General features: G+C 45.1%; 1 protein-coding gene across 2 annotated transcripts in view; it reads left to right on the top strand.

Moving 5' to 3' along the window:
• Nucleotides 1-15,593, top strand: part of LOC144729286 (A-type voltage-gated potassium channel KCND2-like) — a 486,104-nt gene that overhangs the window by 374,534 nt on the left and 95,977 nt on the right. The gene's annotated exons all lie outside the window — the stretch shown is intronic.

Below are 15,593 nucleotides of genomic sequence, written 5' to 3'. Positions count from 1 at the left end.
GCAGTGGATCCCACTATGCACTACGAACTCACAACAATCTAATTTTATATTTATAGAGCGCCTTCACTCAAGGCACTTCGCATGGTTTCAAAAACGGTGGCAGAATACAAATTATTTGACTCCCGGCCACCACTAACATCAGTGGCAAGTGATCCCAGGAATAATTGTGTGCCTTCCTTTCACCAACCAGCACTTACTATCCCTTTGTTTGATCATACTTCAGCATACTTGTCAGGGCAGGTCAGTGGAGAATATTGACCCGGGCAAGGCTGGATTATGGACCGGGCCAGTGGGGCCAGTCCCCCGGGGCCTCGGACTGCCAGAAGACCTCCAAGCCTCAGGCCGGGCGCGGTGCGTGGCCTAAGACTTCCAAAGGAAGTTGAATTCCAGGGCCCTCAGTGCGCACAGGGCAAGCTGACCACTAGAGCCCTGGGTGCTGATAGCGTGAGCTAACCACTAGGGCCCCCCCAGACCCCTCAGCGCTTAAAATGTGAGGGCCCCCAGGCCCCTTGGTGTTTAAAGAGTGAGCTAACCCCTAGGGCCCCTGGGCCCCTCAGCGCTTACAGTGTGAGGGCCCCCAGACCCCTTGGCGTTTAAAGAGTGAGCTAACCACGAGGTCCCCCAGACCCCTCAGTGCTTACAATGTGAGGGCCCTCAGACCCCTTGGCGTTTAAAGAGTGAGCTGACCACTCGGGCCCCTGGGCCCCTCGGCACCTACAGTGTGAGGGTCCTTGGGCCCCTCCGCGCTTAAAGCATGAGCTGACCACTAGGGCCCCCGGGCCCGTGGGTGCTTACAGGGTGAGTTGACCACTAGGGCCCCCAGGCCCCCTCAGTGCACACATCGAGCGTAACACCTGGGGTCCCTTGGTACACACAGTGCATGCTGAAAACGAGAGCATCTCGGAGAGTGCAGTGCTTTTGTACAACTGAGCCACTGGTTGGCACTCTACAATATGCCGTGACATGATACAATATTCACCAGAAAGTCAGTTCATTCTGCATAACAGGACAGTTTGAAGGGCGTCATATTTTGGCAAGCCATTCGTTATTTGACTTACCGTAACTCACTATCCCTTTATTTTTGCAGCTGCCCATTTTCCCTAGCTAGCTGCCCACATGATTCAGCTTGTTAACATAAATTAGTTAGCTAGCTGCTATTTTTGCCAGCTAGCTACCCTTACAACCAAATTAGCTGCACTAAAAAGCCAGTTAGCTAACGTTGACATGAAAAATGTCGACAGCTCTTACAAAATCTTTTTTTTCCCTCCCCATCGATGGGGTGTGGCCTATGTGCATAGTCTCCACCAAGTCATTTCACTGACTTATCAGAAACCTTTGCTGGTTGTTCAGCCAATGAAAAAAAGGTTATCTTTTGAATTTCAAGCAACATAATTCTCTCTGTGTCAGACAGGTATATAGGACATTTATTGGTAGGAAAAGCCACAGACAGATGCCTGTTTCCTTGCTTGGTATGCCACAGTAATTTATTCAGAGACTGTTTTCATCTTTTCCTAAAACAAGAGTCTTTTTAAAGGCTATTTCAACAATCCATCTTAAGGGCTATTTTTTAAGAGCCTTTTTAAACGGTTATGGTTATTTTCTTTTATGTGCTTCTGTCAGGAAGGTACTAGCACTAGTTCAGTTTCCAGAAATGTTTTCACTCCTCCAGAGCCATCCTTTGAAGGCGAACCCTCAACGGCTAATGGTGTACAAGAACCATCATTTCCACCTCAGGAGCAGTTGGGCAGTTTACAAGAATCAAATCGGCAACCAAGCCATTCCTGGTGCTATGAGGTCACGGACCCTGCATTATGGCAAAGCGCTTCCAGTGACATTCTTAAGTCAGTTCTTATTGAAAGAGGAGCAGTCCTCTTCCAAAACCGCAGTGAAAAATATCCAGCTTCAGTCCAAGATAAAGCGCTTGGTGGAAAGACTAGAAGTTTCAACAATGAACTTCTGAACTGTATATTGCCAAATGTACAGAATGTTTCTAGACATTGGCTACTGTACTCGCCCTCAACAGGTTGTGTGTGCACTGTTTTGCATGCAAACTGTACTCCAGCAAGCTCGGTGGCTTTAGTCAGGGATTTAGTGACTGGAAGCACTCTGAAAGAATAAGGGAACACGAAAGGAGTGCAGAACACAGATCACGCATGCTTGCCTTGCTCCAGCGGACAAAGGGCAGTGATATAGATGCAGATCTCATGCAGCAATTTGATGGGGAACGTAAATATTGGAGGGACATTTTGAAAAGAGTTGTAGCAGTGATCTTGGGTGAAAGAGGACTTGCGTTTTGGGTCAACCCATAACGGTAATTTCCTAAGCATCCTCGAATTGCTATCACAATTTCACCCATTCTTTGCTGAACATATTAAACATTTTGGCGGAAAAGGAAGAGGCACAGTGTCCTATTTGTCATCGACAATATGTGAAGAACTCATTGAGCTAATGGATCAGAAAACTCGCCAAACAATAGCAGATGAGATTCGGGATGCCAAATATTTTTCAATTAGTGTTGACTCCATCCCAGACCTGTCACATGTGGACCAATTGACGTTCATATTCCGGTTTGCTAACAACAGCGGGAATGTGGTGGAGCGATTCCTGGGCTTTGAGCCAATTGAGAGCCACACTGGTAAAAGTTGAGCAGACTGTGTGATATTGATGATGGAGGGCCTTGGGTTTGACCTCTCAAACTGTAGAGGTCAGTCATATGACAATGCAATCAACATGTCAGGAAAATACAATGGGCTATAGCCCCACCTGAAACAAAACAAAACCCTCTGATAGAGTATGTGCCTTTCGCAGCGCATTCACTTCACGTAGTTGGTGTTAACACCTTAGACGGCAGTAGCCCAGAGGCTGGCGAGTCTTTTTTTACATGTTGCAGTCACTGTAGACATTTTGCTCTTCATCCACACACAGATGAGGGAAAGTCTTTCGGAAAACAGATGTCAGACTGACATTAAAATCGCTGTCCAGTCCTCGGTGGAGTGCTTGGGCAGAGTCAACCAAGGCACTGTGGAGAAATTACACCCACATTAGAGATGCCTTCGGTAGTATGTGCAATGATGATAATGAGAAAAGAGTTACTCAAATTATGGCCGCTGGACTATGTGCTAAATTGGACACCTTAGAGATGGTGTTCATGGCACATTTCTGGGAGGTCATACTTGACCGGTTCCACACTACAAGCATGCACCTACAAAAAAGTGACACTGACATCTCTGTAACAGCACAGCTTTTTGTCTTCGTTGAGAGATTTTGGAGTTGGACAGCGATACCAGTTTGAGGCTTTTGAAAGGGCAGCCTTAAATGTGACAGGTGTTTCTCAGTCATATAAGCACGATCTTCAGCAAAAGAGGAAACGCAAACCATTTGCAGATGAGAGCTCAGAGCCAGGTGTTACACTTAAGGGGAGGGAGAAGTTCAAAATAGAACTATTTATGTGGTCATTAATAAGCTAGTGGCATGCCTTGAACATCGCTTGGATGCTTACAAGCGTTTGACCAGTCTCTTTAGAGTTATGTTTATGTCAGATCAGGTGTCTAACAGTGAAGTCATAGTGGAAAAGGTAAACCCACTCTCCACTGCATATCCATCAGACCTGGACATGAACTTTGCCAACGAACTCATCCAATTAATGTCTTTCATGTTTGACTCTGTGGGTGAGAAGTGCCCAACTAAATTGCTTGAGACATTGCAGGCACTTATTCTGCAGTCAGTGTTCCACAATGTTTTCGTGGCACTTCGGATTTGTCTAACTTTGCCAGTGACAAACTGCCAGGGTGAGCGGACATTTTCCCTTGTAGGCAGAATAAAAAATGAGCTGCGGAGTAGCATGTGCCAAACACGTCTCAGCTCATTGTCACTTGTGTCAATAGAGTCAGACCTTGTCAGACAGCTCGATTTTGACGATCTAGTGGATGATTTTGTGAGGAGGAAGGCAAGAAAGACACCATTGTAGGAAAGCGCGGTGGGGGGGGGGGGGGGAGGCCTCCAAAAGACATGTGCCCAGGGGCCTCACGGGATCATGATCCGGCCCTGGACTCGGGGCTAGTTCTGATATCACTTGTCACTGATGTCAGCCATGGCCGGGAATGAAAACAGCGCAGTGTTACATCATTGTTGGTAGCACAATGCGTGGACTGTGCTACGGACAATACTCGCTAACAGCACTTGCCCCAACAGTCTCTTAAGGCTATATAGGGTATCTTTGTCTTTTCTTTTGGGCCTCCACCACCACCTCCACCGCCACAGTCGCTTGTGATGGCTATCGCTGTGAGCGATGTGACACTGCCTCGCTGCACAAGTTGCTGGGGCTCAAGGAGAGTTAAGATCAAGGTGGTTGTTGCAAGTACGTGTGTCAACAGCGCCTTGGCACATGCGTAATTTGTGTTCACGCCAACGTTTAAAGGGTTAATGATTTCACATGTGAGTACATGGAGGTGAGTGAATGTATAGATTGTGGTACTATATATAACTCAGAGTCTTATTTGGAGACCATTCCTCCAGGCAAGGTACTTGAACTTGCAGTCCCCCTCATCCCCATACCTGCATACACACATTTGTGTTCTTCTCTTACATACATTTGAGCTTAGAGTGTCTAAGATGTCAGCGAAGAATGAAAGTGCATTCCTACTTGAAGTGAACAGTGGGCACAATCCTGGCTTGTGTGTCTAACGAGTCTGTTATTAAAGAGGAAAGCCTTCACAATCTGGTATGCTTGCCACAATCTTCAATTTCATTTTCCTTCATCTAAAGGAGTCACAGTACTACTGCATTACCTCCAAAGTGCGCATATATTCATAGGGGTCCTCCAAATCCCCTTTTGCAAATCTGGAATCAAAAAGTCTTCATTATGAAAAAGAAAAATAGGTTTTACCCTTTTCCCGGCAATAAAACAGGTGTTCAGATGTTCAAACACCAAACATGCTCTGATAACATATGCATAGCCTTTGAAACTGATTGGCCTACACCAGAGACAGCCTTCTTTAGACTAGTTTGCATGTTCACCACAGGATCGTGTGGCTAATGCAGACTTTATTCCTTGCAAAATGTTTTTTATTTGGCGTTTGAACATCTTAACACCTGTTTTATTGCCAGAAAGGGTAAAACCAAGTCTTATTTTTCATACCTTGATACTGCCGAAAAGGTCCCACGATATAAGTCATCTTCAATAACATCAGGCATACACTGTGCATCAACCTGTTTTTCTTCAACGCAATCGACCAAGCATGAGAGGATGACTTGGCCTTGTGAAACAAGATAAAAACTCTGCAAAGGCTTTCCACAAACAGCATTTGTGAATTACTTTAAATGTATGTTGTACGTATGTATGAGTGTTGACAATGCCCAGTGACTTACAATGCATGGCAAAGCAAGTTTGTGTTTCAAAATTCTCTGCCACGGAGAAGATTCTACCTGTACGAAATAACAGACTAGGTGTATGTATGTTGAACTTCTTTCGCACCGTACATAGCCAACCACGCAAATCGGAGTGTGGGGGGAAGAACAAACTAAACACAAAAAGCAGTTTTAAAGAAATTATTTTTCAATCTAGATGATTTAAAAGTACATAGCTCCAGTGGCTTCCTACTATCAGAAGAGCGTTCCAGACGGCATCAGAGGCGCACCTGAAAGCGCTGTGCGATGCGGTGACCGCCGTCTTATGAAGACAAATACGAGCGAGAAACTGCCGCGTGTTCCTCATCACAAGACGCACCGACACCACGGACCCCCTCCCCTTTGTTGTTCTGAAGCAAAGGTTTTGATTCAGGGTGCCGTCATATTCCCATGCCTGGTAAGACCAGATTTCTATAATTGTGACCAATCGTGCACTCCGTAGCCAAACGCCACAAACCAAACACAGTTGCCCTTGGCCAAGGACAAGCCAAGCCCATAACCCAATGCTCACGTACGGGAAATCCAGATGCGTGATTTATACGTGGTGAAATGATCTGCAGTGCACGAGGGTTTTAAAAGTTAAAGGGACTCATTATTTCTGTAACCCTCGTTAGTTATTGAAACTTGTGTAGTCAATATGGCATCACCTCCAGTGGTACTGTTGTGCATTTTTGTTGTTTTACTTTGTTATTAAATAACAAACATATCACTTGACGATAGATGGTGATGACCTTGCACACCTGCACATAAGAAATAACAGCCAGCTCCTATTGTTCCAGTGAGGGTGTTAAATGAAGTAACATCTCTTGAAGAAAGACACTGCAATATGGTGGCAACTGTATCACAGGTTTGCAAGTGGTAGGAATTGCTTTTTATATTGAGTTTGTTGTCCTTCCCCTACACCTCCGATTAGCACGGTGCAAAAGAAGTCCAACATACGAGCGCACGTAATCGGGAAATGAATGCTTGCGATGATGACAAAGGTTTCCAGGCCAGCCGATGCTTCAACTCCGGCAAGCATCGGTCGTGTCGAGAGGTCGAGTTTGGATGAGTCTTGACATTCGACTGGAGTGCCATGGTCTGTTGAGAAAGGGAGTGACGTTTCAGCAACAATAAAGCACACACGCATGCACGCACTGCAATTACAACGGTGACTGTTTCGAACACTTGGATGGGATGTTTTTGGTACATCCAGCGTACGTCCCCTGTGGGATGTTCATCTGTACGGACCTCTGAAAGTTGCTCTCCTCGGTATGCAGTTCCACAGTGATGAAGCTGCGAAGGAAAGTGGTGCGTTCATGGCGGAAGGACCGACCAATGGACTTGTGTGCTGCAGGCACTCGGAGGTTTAAGGGCTCCTGGAACAAATGTGTTTCAGTGGAGGGTGACTTGCTTGAGAAATAGTTGGTGAAGTCAGATGATCTCTGAACAATCTCTTTTTGCCTCTTTACTTATCAAAACATCCTTGTGCATTAAGTCAGCCACACACACGGTTGTGTACTTATTTGCTTGAATGCCTGGTACTCTTTTTTCCCGATTTTGCGTCTGACCTTAAGAAACAATAATGATTTGCCTGATGACGACCGCTTGTGTTGCGATCAAAACGTCGTGATTTGTTGAATTTTATTTCTAACTACGTGACTTTACTGAAAGATCCAAAGAGTATGGATTCCTGCAGTCACGAATGCTTCAAATCAAGAATAATTATTGGAATTCGTGTATACATGCACTGTATACATTTCACATTGTAATGTTGTGCCATATATTTGAGTAATGCATAGATTTGGCTTTCAGGTTTGTAAAGGAAAGGGAAATAATTGTACTGTAATCAAGTTTAATACATAAATTTCGTGAGATAAGAGCCACTGAACATTCTAGACCTTGGGAAATGCAAATACATAGGGACATTGATTTTCAAATTGTGATATTAATTATAATCATAACACATTGGACTCGCCGGATATTTTACATCCTCTTCAAACATACAAAATAACTTTCTAAATTCTGAAAACTATTCTCTATGTGTAGTAACAGGAATCAAACAGTCACACATGTTCTAACAGGCTCGGTGTTGAGTGTGATAACCACTAAGCTCCCGAAATCCAACACGGATTTATTTTTTTCAGTTCTCATGACATACACTTTGAAGCGCACCCTTCGTATAGCGGACCACTATTTGTCTCTTTATTTGCATTATATGTACTGGTATTAAACAAATTAATTAAGAAAATATTGGACTTTAAAGAACCTGAACAATCAAAATCATAACAACGTAACTAATTTAAAAAAAAACATCTGGGAAATTATCGCCTCTAAACAGTGGAAGTCCCACACTATGACGGGGACCAGTTTTTTTTAGATTGTAAGTCAACCGCTTTCATCACAACAGCCATACGAAATAATTGCTGTGCATATTGCATAGATTATACCCTGAAATATTTTCTGCATGCCTCATGAAAAGTGACTACACACATTTTCAGGTTTGAAAAAGAATCTGCAAACCACTTACACTTTCATGGCAAATTGGAATTAACAGTTTGTATTCGTAACTTGTAAACCCCTTGGGGATGATCCTTCATGTTCTTTAGTTGTTATCTCAGTTTTTTATGGAATTATATTGCTGGACTTTGATCTACGGTCCACTTTGAAGTTACACTTTGCACTTCCTTGCACGTGTACATGTTTTGATAATGGTTTGGACTGACAGATGGAAGAACTTGATGACTTGGAGTAGTGCAATATTTTATTCATAAACTATAAGCTCTCGACAATTCGCCAGCGAGAGGTGTCTCTCTGGCTCGCCAAACTAATGCCTATGCCTGCACCCTGAGCAAGCCCGTTGATTTGAAACCCAGGCCTTTGCCTGAGATTTCCGCTGAGTTTGAGGGCCACAGCTCAGTCTCCTACGACTTTGTGCGGTGAAACGAATAAAGTACCCTTTTTTTCACTTAAATCGTTACGTGCCAGGTGTAAGGTCTTCTCTGTATCATTACAGACAACGCCATTTTTACTCGCATGATATCCCACTAACACCGCCTATGTTCCCATTAGCCCTCGGCAAGGTAAGGTAAAAGTTAAATGTTATAAAAAACAAGACTACCTTTACCCTACCTTTTACCTTACCACAATACAATCGCTCTACCCTACCTTTTACCCTTTAGCAAGTAAGGTAAAAGGTAAAAAGCAACGAGCCTACCTTTTACCCTAATCCCATACAAATTACCCGATTACAGGAAAATTACTGGGGTACAACACATGAAAAAAGTTTATAACGATACATGCTAGGTAGAGTGCTTTATACATATAGAATACTCTCGAATCGGGCATTGAGGCTGTCGACGACACCATCCTCCATAACCTGCTCGTCCCAGTCGTCTTGGTCGATGGCGATCTCATCAACAACCTGATCAAGTTCGTCATTGCCATTGTCCTCGGACGAACGACAGGCAATAAGATCCTGCGCTGCTCCGGCCCAGTTAGACGGAACCTTCAGGCAGCCGACGCCGACGTCTCGACCTCGCTGCCTGGGGCGAGCACGTTGTGCTTCTTGAGGTGGGCTTTCCACCCCGACGCGTTCGTGTAGGTGGAAAACCACTTGCGGCAGTGCGTGCTGTACATTGGGATCACCCTCCATCCAATCGTGCGTGTGCTCCCACGGGAACGCATGCCGCTGCCTCATTCGATTGCTGTTCGCAGCGACCCCAAAAATACCGTTGCTGGCATCCTCGACCTCGTCCTCTATTACCTCTACCTCAAGAACGTGGACCGTCTCCATCTGGTCCGACATCAATTATCGCAATTTAAAATGGAGGCCACGGACTGCGCCACAGAGCTTTAAGTGGTAAACAAGGTACCGTATTTACCGGGTAATTATTTGCGCTACCTTTACCCTACCGGGTTATTCTTCTGAGCTACCTTTAACCTACCCTTTACCTTACCCCTTGGCATGTCGAAACCTTTACCCTTTTACCCGGTAAAAAACGTAATTTACCTTACCTTGCCGAGGCCTAGTTCCCATGCAGGAATTGCCATGTGTCTCCCAACACGAAAGCACTGATATTTAGCGACACGTCACGGAGTGAAAGTGGTGGCACACCTGCGAGTGCACTGCACTTTGAACCCGGTGACCCACGTACCGTATCTGGCCATGGCTGCCATCGGTGGGGATTGGCATCTGAACCAATCCTGGCCCACCTCCCAGCCCCGATCCAAACTTGACAAACCTGCGGTGACCAGCATGGGGAAGTATGGTCAAATAACCCATGGCCGACATGTTATAGGGAAGGCCTTCATCCAGCAGTGGATTGCCAGTGTTGTAAGTTATTATTGAAACCAATCTAATTACACGTTTTTTTGAGTGCTCGTTAATTTTAAACATATATTTTGCATTTCCTTAATATTAATTATGAGGATTTAAAATAATAAGTACCACTACTACAAACTAATTTTTACTTTACCAGGTAAGAAAGGCCTAATGAGCTTTTCACTCTTTTTCAGAAGCAACCTGGCCACAAATAATAGCTCAACGAAGTGGCTTATCACGTGGAAATGTATATTAGCCAAATACTCTAAACGCACGTTGATTCTAAACTTGAGAGGATAAACCGGAGGACCCGGATAAAAATTAATGTGACCACGGGGAGAACATGCAAACTCCAAATATACAGCAGGTGTGAGGGTCGGGATCGAATCCACAACCTCCTGTATACCAGGAGAGGGAGTTAATATCTCTCCACCATGGTAATTTTTCAGGAAGGCAACAGTGGTTGTCCTATGAAAAAACTGCGCTCTGTCATAAGGCAGTGAAATTACTATCATCGGCTTCGAGTCAGAAATGGAGGTAAGTCCTGCCCGATGTTGTTAAATTTATCTGGAAGACTTTTCCCTCAACTTCATAGCTGCTGCTTTGCAAAAAAGTTCCCTCCCAACTTACAAGTCCCAGTGGGTCACATGCCCATACATACAATTCTTTCTGTGAACGAAAAAATATCTATCTATAAAAGTTTGCGCACGATTCATCTGTGAGGTAATATTTGTTAATGTCGTCTGAATGAGCACCGTGGTATTGTTTGTGGAAGATGGATGAGGGGGGGTTCTCTTAGATATACTAGCAGTCGTTCTTTTAGTCTCCTTCAGGGTCATTCACCAATGTGACACAATGTTCTCTTGTCTGCAGGTAGTTCTGTGATGGACTATGTAGTGTTGACAGCGATGGCGCGATCATCGTGTAACTGATGAGACAGGAAAAATATAGAAAAAATTTCGGGCACAAGTTTGTTCATCTATGTCGGAGCTCATTATTCCTCAGGCCCGAACTTCGGTTCCTGTTCCACGAACTTCGTCTTCTCTCCAAGTGTCCCCTCCCTCCTTGTGCTATCCCCCTTTTATACCCCTCGAGAGAGGCCCCCCTTCTCGAAGGTTCGCACACACCATTTCCCTCAGCCAATCCCCATCCTCCTTCTCCAACGGTTGTTACCCCCCGCCCCCCCCCCCTGCCCCCCGACAGTCCACCCTCGTTTCCCGCCTTTTACCTTTGAATTTGCTCTCTCACCAATCATTTTAATTCTGTTCCTTTAGCCACTCCTCTTTGAGGCCTCCGTGCGCCAATCAGACGCCTTGTCCCACACACCGTGTCGGGTAAGTTTAGTCTGTCGTCGCCGGTCTCTACTCTATGAAGACGACGTTCGTAATTCAGGATGATCTTAGCCGGCAGATCCGAGGGACACTGATACAAGTGGACACAACAACAAAAGCCGCCATTTTCCACTAAGTGGCGGTGATGTTACCACAGCGCTTGCGGCCAGGCCAGGTGCACTTTTGAGGCCACGTGAAGTGAGCCTTATGGCGGGACCCCGGGGTCCCATAAGCCCCCGGCTCTCGCATAAACTGCGTTGCGACGTCATTTGATGTTTGTTGAAGGCAAATGGGACGGAAGTCTATTCGTCTTGACGAGCTCTACACGATACGTTATTCAAAGTTTAAAAGTTTTGTTTATGAATACGGCAATTTTGGCAACGACGGGTGCTTGGTGAAGAACGAGACCGTCACCAAAAATTAATTACGATTTTGACTTCCGTTTATTCGGGACCCTGGGGTCCCGCCATGAGGTTCATTAGTATCGAAGGCCCCTTGCTTGCAGGAGGCTACAGGGCAGACACCCAGATGCCATCGGTTGACTCCGATTGATTGGCAGGTGCGCCAACTGTGCTCCCTCCCATGCCAACTCGCGTTTTAGCCACTCCTTATGAATGTCGCTCAAGGGCGACCAGACTGCATCACGGCACACACTGTCACATTGTCTTTGCGGCGGGGGTGTACGATAAACAATCACGCAACAGATGAAATACTCAAATGATAAGATACTGCCTATTTAGAAAGAAAAAAAGCGGATAACTGAATTATCTTATTCTTTGGTTTTATCGGTAAAGTCACGTAGGTAAAACATTAAAATTAATGAAAGTAAAATAAAATAAAACAAAACAAAAATAAAATTCACGACGTTTCGGAGGCAACACAAGTCTCCGTCATCAGGTGGGACCGTCACAGCCGAATTAGCTGCATCAAGTGAAGCAATGATTCAAGATGTAATCCCTTATAAGCAAGTTGAAGGGAGGTGGAGAGGGGGGGGGAGAGCTTATCAGGCTGTGGTAGCCAATGAATGGAAACGTATCGGGAGGGAGGAGGAGCGGTGATCAAAGACTGCACGTAGTGCTCAACACAATGAATGGAGACGTGTCGGGACGGAGGGCGAGCGGTGATCAAAGCCTGCACGCAGTGCTCAACACAATGAATGGAGACGCGCCGGGACGGAGGGCGAGCGGTGATCAAAGACATCACGTAGTGCTCAACACAATTAATGGAAACGTGTCGGGACGGAGGCCGAGCGGTGATCAAAGAACAATGAAGAGATTACTGTTAAACACTGGGGATGTTAACACTCGGTGAAGTAAATTAAAATAGTGCCTGTCAGATAAGATGGTCCAAAAAGTGTAATTAAGTCTTTTTTGCGTGGTTAATAACATCTTTCCAGTGATTACTGAGTTTGTACCCATCATCACGGTTGAAATTATGTCTGTGTTTGTATATTTGTATGGCTTCGTGTACAAACCTTTGATGGTAGCCCGGAGGTTTGCAGAGAACCTTGGTCTCGGAAAAAACAATTTCATGAGAGCCCGCCGAGTTGTAGCAATGATCGGCAACGGCCGAAGAATCAGTTCTGCCGTGTTTCAGATCTGACTTGTGCTCGCGGACACGATCAGCAACATGACGTTTTGTTTCTCCAATGTAGCAATCACCACAAATGCAACTCAATTTGTAGACTCCAGGATACTGTAAGTCAGGAACGACATCCTTCACAGATGGAATCAGATCACGGATTTTATGCACTGTACTGAATCGGACTTGGATCTTATGTTTGTTTAGAATTTTGGAGATCTTTTTGGTCACGCCTGCTATGTATGGTAACGTGATAGTTTTGGTCGGAGTTTCATGTGGTTGTTTCTGTGTGGTGGGAGAGACAGCTTGGCGGATAGTACGGTCAGAGTATCCGTTCATCCTGAGGGCCCGATGTACATGTCTTAATTCATCAGTCAGGTGGTGTTGGTCAGAAATGCCATGGGCTCTGTGGTATAGCGTTTTGATGAGAGAATTCTTTTGAGATGGGTGGTGGTGGGAATCCGGTTTCAAGTAGGAATCTGTGTGGGTGGCTTTCCTGTAGACAGAATGTCCCAAGGATCCGTCAAGCCTCCTCTTAAACAGAATATCCAAGAATGGTAGTTTACCGTTTTTCTCCACTTCCATGGTGAATCTGATAGATGGGTGTCTAGAATTGATGTGGTCCAAGAAGTGGTTCAATGCTGGGAGGCCATGTGGCCAGATGACGAAAGTGTCATCCACATATCTCTTCCACAGGGAAGGACGCAGGGTGGATGTCTGGATGGCGTCTGATTCAAACTTTTCCATGAACATGTTGGCTATAACTGGTGACAAGGGGGAGCCCATAGGGGTACCCTCATTCTGTTTGTAGAAGGTGCCATTCCAGGTAAAATAGGTGTTGGTGAGGCAATGCCTAACCAGCGCAGGTACATCAGAATTCAATCCATGTTGGACTAAGTCCTCAATTATTGTTAGGGTGTCCGGTACTGGGACTTTGGTAAACAAAGAAACTACATCAAAGCTGACGAGGATGTCATCAGGAGATAGTACCATGTCCTTAACCATAGAGACTAATTGGGTTGAGTTGAGTACTGCCGAAGAGGTCTTGCCTGTGAAGGGGAGCAGAGTATCTGATAGAAAACGAGCTAGTTTGTACGTCGGAGAGTTTATCGTCGATACGATGGGTCGTAGCGGGGTGCCTTCTTTATGGATTTTGGGAAGACCATAGAGTCTGGGAGGTCTTGCCGCCGATGGTTTTAGAGAGGGACGTTTGCTTGGTTCAATTAGGGAAGTCGAACTCGTGATGATACTGTTGGTTTTTGTCGTTAGGCTTTTAGTGGGATCGTTTTTAATTTTGGAGTAACTCCCATCATTAAGCAGGTCCAGGATTTTGTTGTTGTATGAATCTTTATCCATGATGACCGTGGCATTGCCCTTGTCTGCCGAGAGGATGACTATATCATCTCTCTTTTTTAAATTCGCGAGTTCAGAGCGTTCGTTTTTGCTGATGTTACTAGTGGGTTTCTTAGCATTCTTAAGAATAGTAGCTATTTCAGCTCTTGCTACATCCGCATGGATGTGTCCTATGCCTCTGAGGGCTACATCAATCTGAGAAATCATATCATCTACTGGTATATATTCAGGGGTGACGGCGAAATTTAGTCCTTTGGCCAGTACCGTTTTTAGATTGTCAGAAATTGTAATGTTACTCTGATTAATCACGGTCTTGTTAACATCCAGCTTTGCGATGTGTGGCTCTGGTTTCTTTTTAGATAGGAGGTTGAATTTAGAAATCAGGTTAGCTTTGCATTTGGCTGACATTGAGTCAGCAGAAGCAGAAGTCATGTTATCAACGTGGTTCCAATCAGAAGGTGACATTTTTTGTGTTAACATTAGATGTGTTTGTAAGAGAGTCTTGTCTAAATTATCGAGTTCAGATCGGAGTAACCTTATTCTCTCCGAGATTAGTGATAGGCTAGCTTTAAATAAGATCTGTTTTGAGTTCGGTGAGGACACAGCAGCGGATGTGAGTGTGAAAGCGATGGGTATTACCTTGTTATCGCGGCATCTCTTGAGGACCTGCTTAATGATGGGAGTTACTCCAAAATAAAAAACGATCCCACTAAAAGCCTAACGACAAAAACCAACAGTATCATCACGAGTTCGACTTCCCTAATTGAACCAAGCAAATGTCCCTCTCTAAAACCATCGGCGGCAAGACCTCCCAGACTCTATGGTCTTCCCAAAATCCATAAAGAAGGCACCCCGCTACGACCCATCGTATCGACGATAAACTCTCCGACGTACAAACTAGCTCGTTTTCTATCAGATACTCTGCTCCCCTTCACAGGCAAGACCTCTTCGGCAGTACTCAACTCAACCCAATTAGTCTCTATGGTTAAGGACATGGTACTATCTCCTGATGACATCCTCGTCAGCTTTGATGTAGTTTCTTTGTTTACCAAAGTCCCAGTACCGGACACCCTAACAATAATTGAGGACTTAGTCCAACATGGATTGAATTCTGATGTACCTGCGCTGGTTAGGCATTGCCTCACCAACACCTATTTTACCTGGAATGGCACCTTCTACAAACAGAATGAGGGTACCCCTATGGGCTCCCCCTTGTCACCAGTTATAGCCAACATGTTCATGGAAAAGTTTGAATCAGACGCCATCCAGACATCCACCCTGCGTCCTTCCCTGTGGAAGAGATATGTGGATGACACTTTCGTCATCTGGCCACATGGCCTCCCAGCATTGAACCACTTCTTGGACCACATCAATTCTAGACACCCATCTATCAGATTCACCATGGAAGTGGAGAAAAACGGTAAACTACCATTCTTGGATATTCTGTTTAAGAGGAGGCTTGACGGATCCTTGGGACATTCTGTCTACAGGAAAGCCACCCACACAGATTCCTACTTGAAACCGGATTCCCACCACCACCCATCTCAAAAGAATTCTCTCATCAAAACGCTATACCACAGAGCCCATGGCATTTCTGACCAACACCACCTGACTGATGA

This window comes from Lampetra planeri, chromosome 32 (genome assembly GCF_965212315.1).
Source record: "Lampetra planeri chromosome 32, kcLamPlan1.2.h2, whole genome shotgun sequence".
Taxonomy (NCBI): domain Eukaryota; kingdom Metazoa; phylum Chordata; class Hyperoartia; order Petromyzontiformes; family Petromyzontidae; genus Lampetra; species Lampetra planeri.
This window is presented reverse-complemented; position numbering and strand designations above follow the sequence as displayed.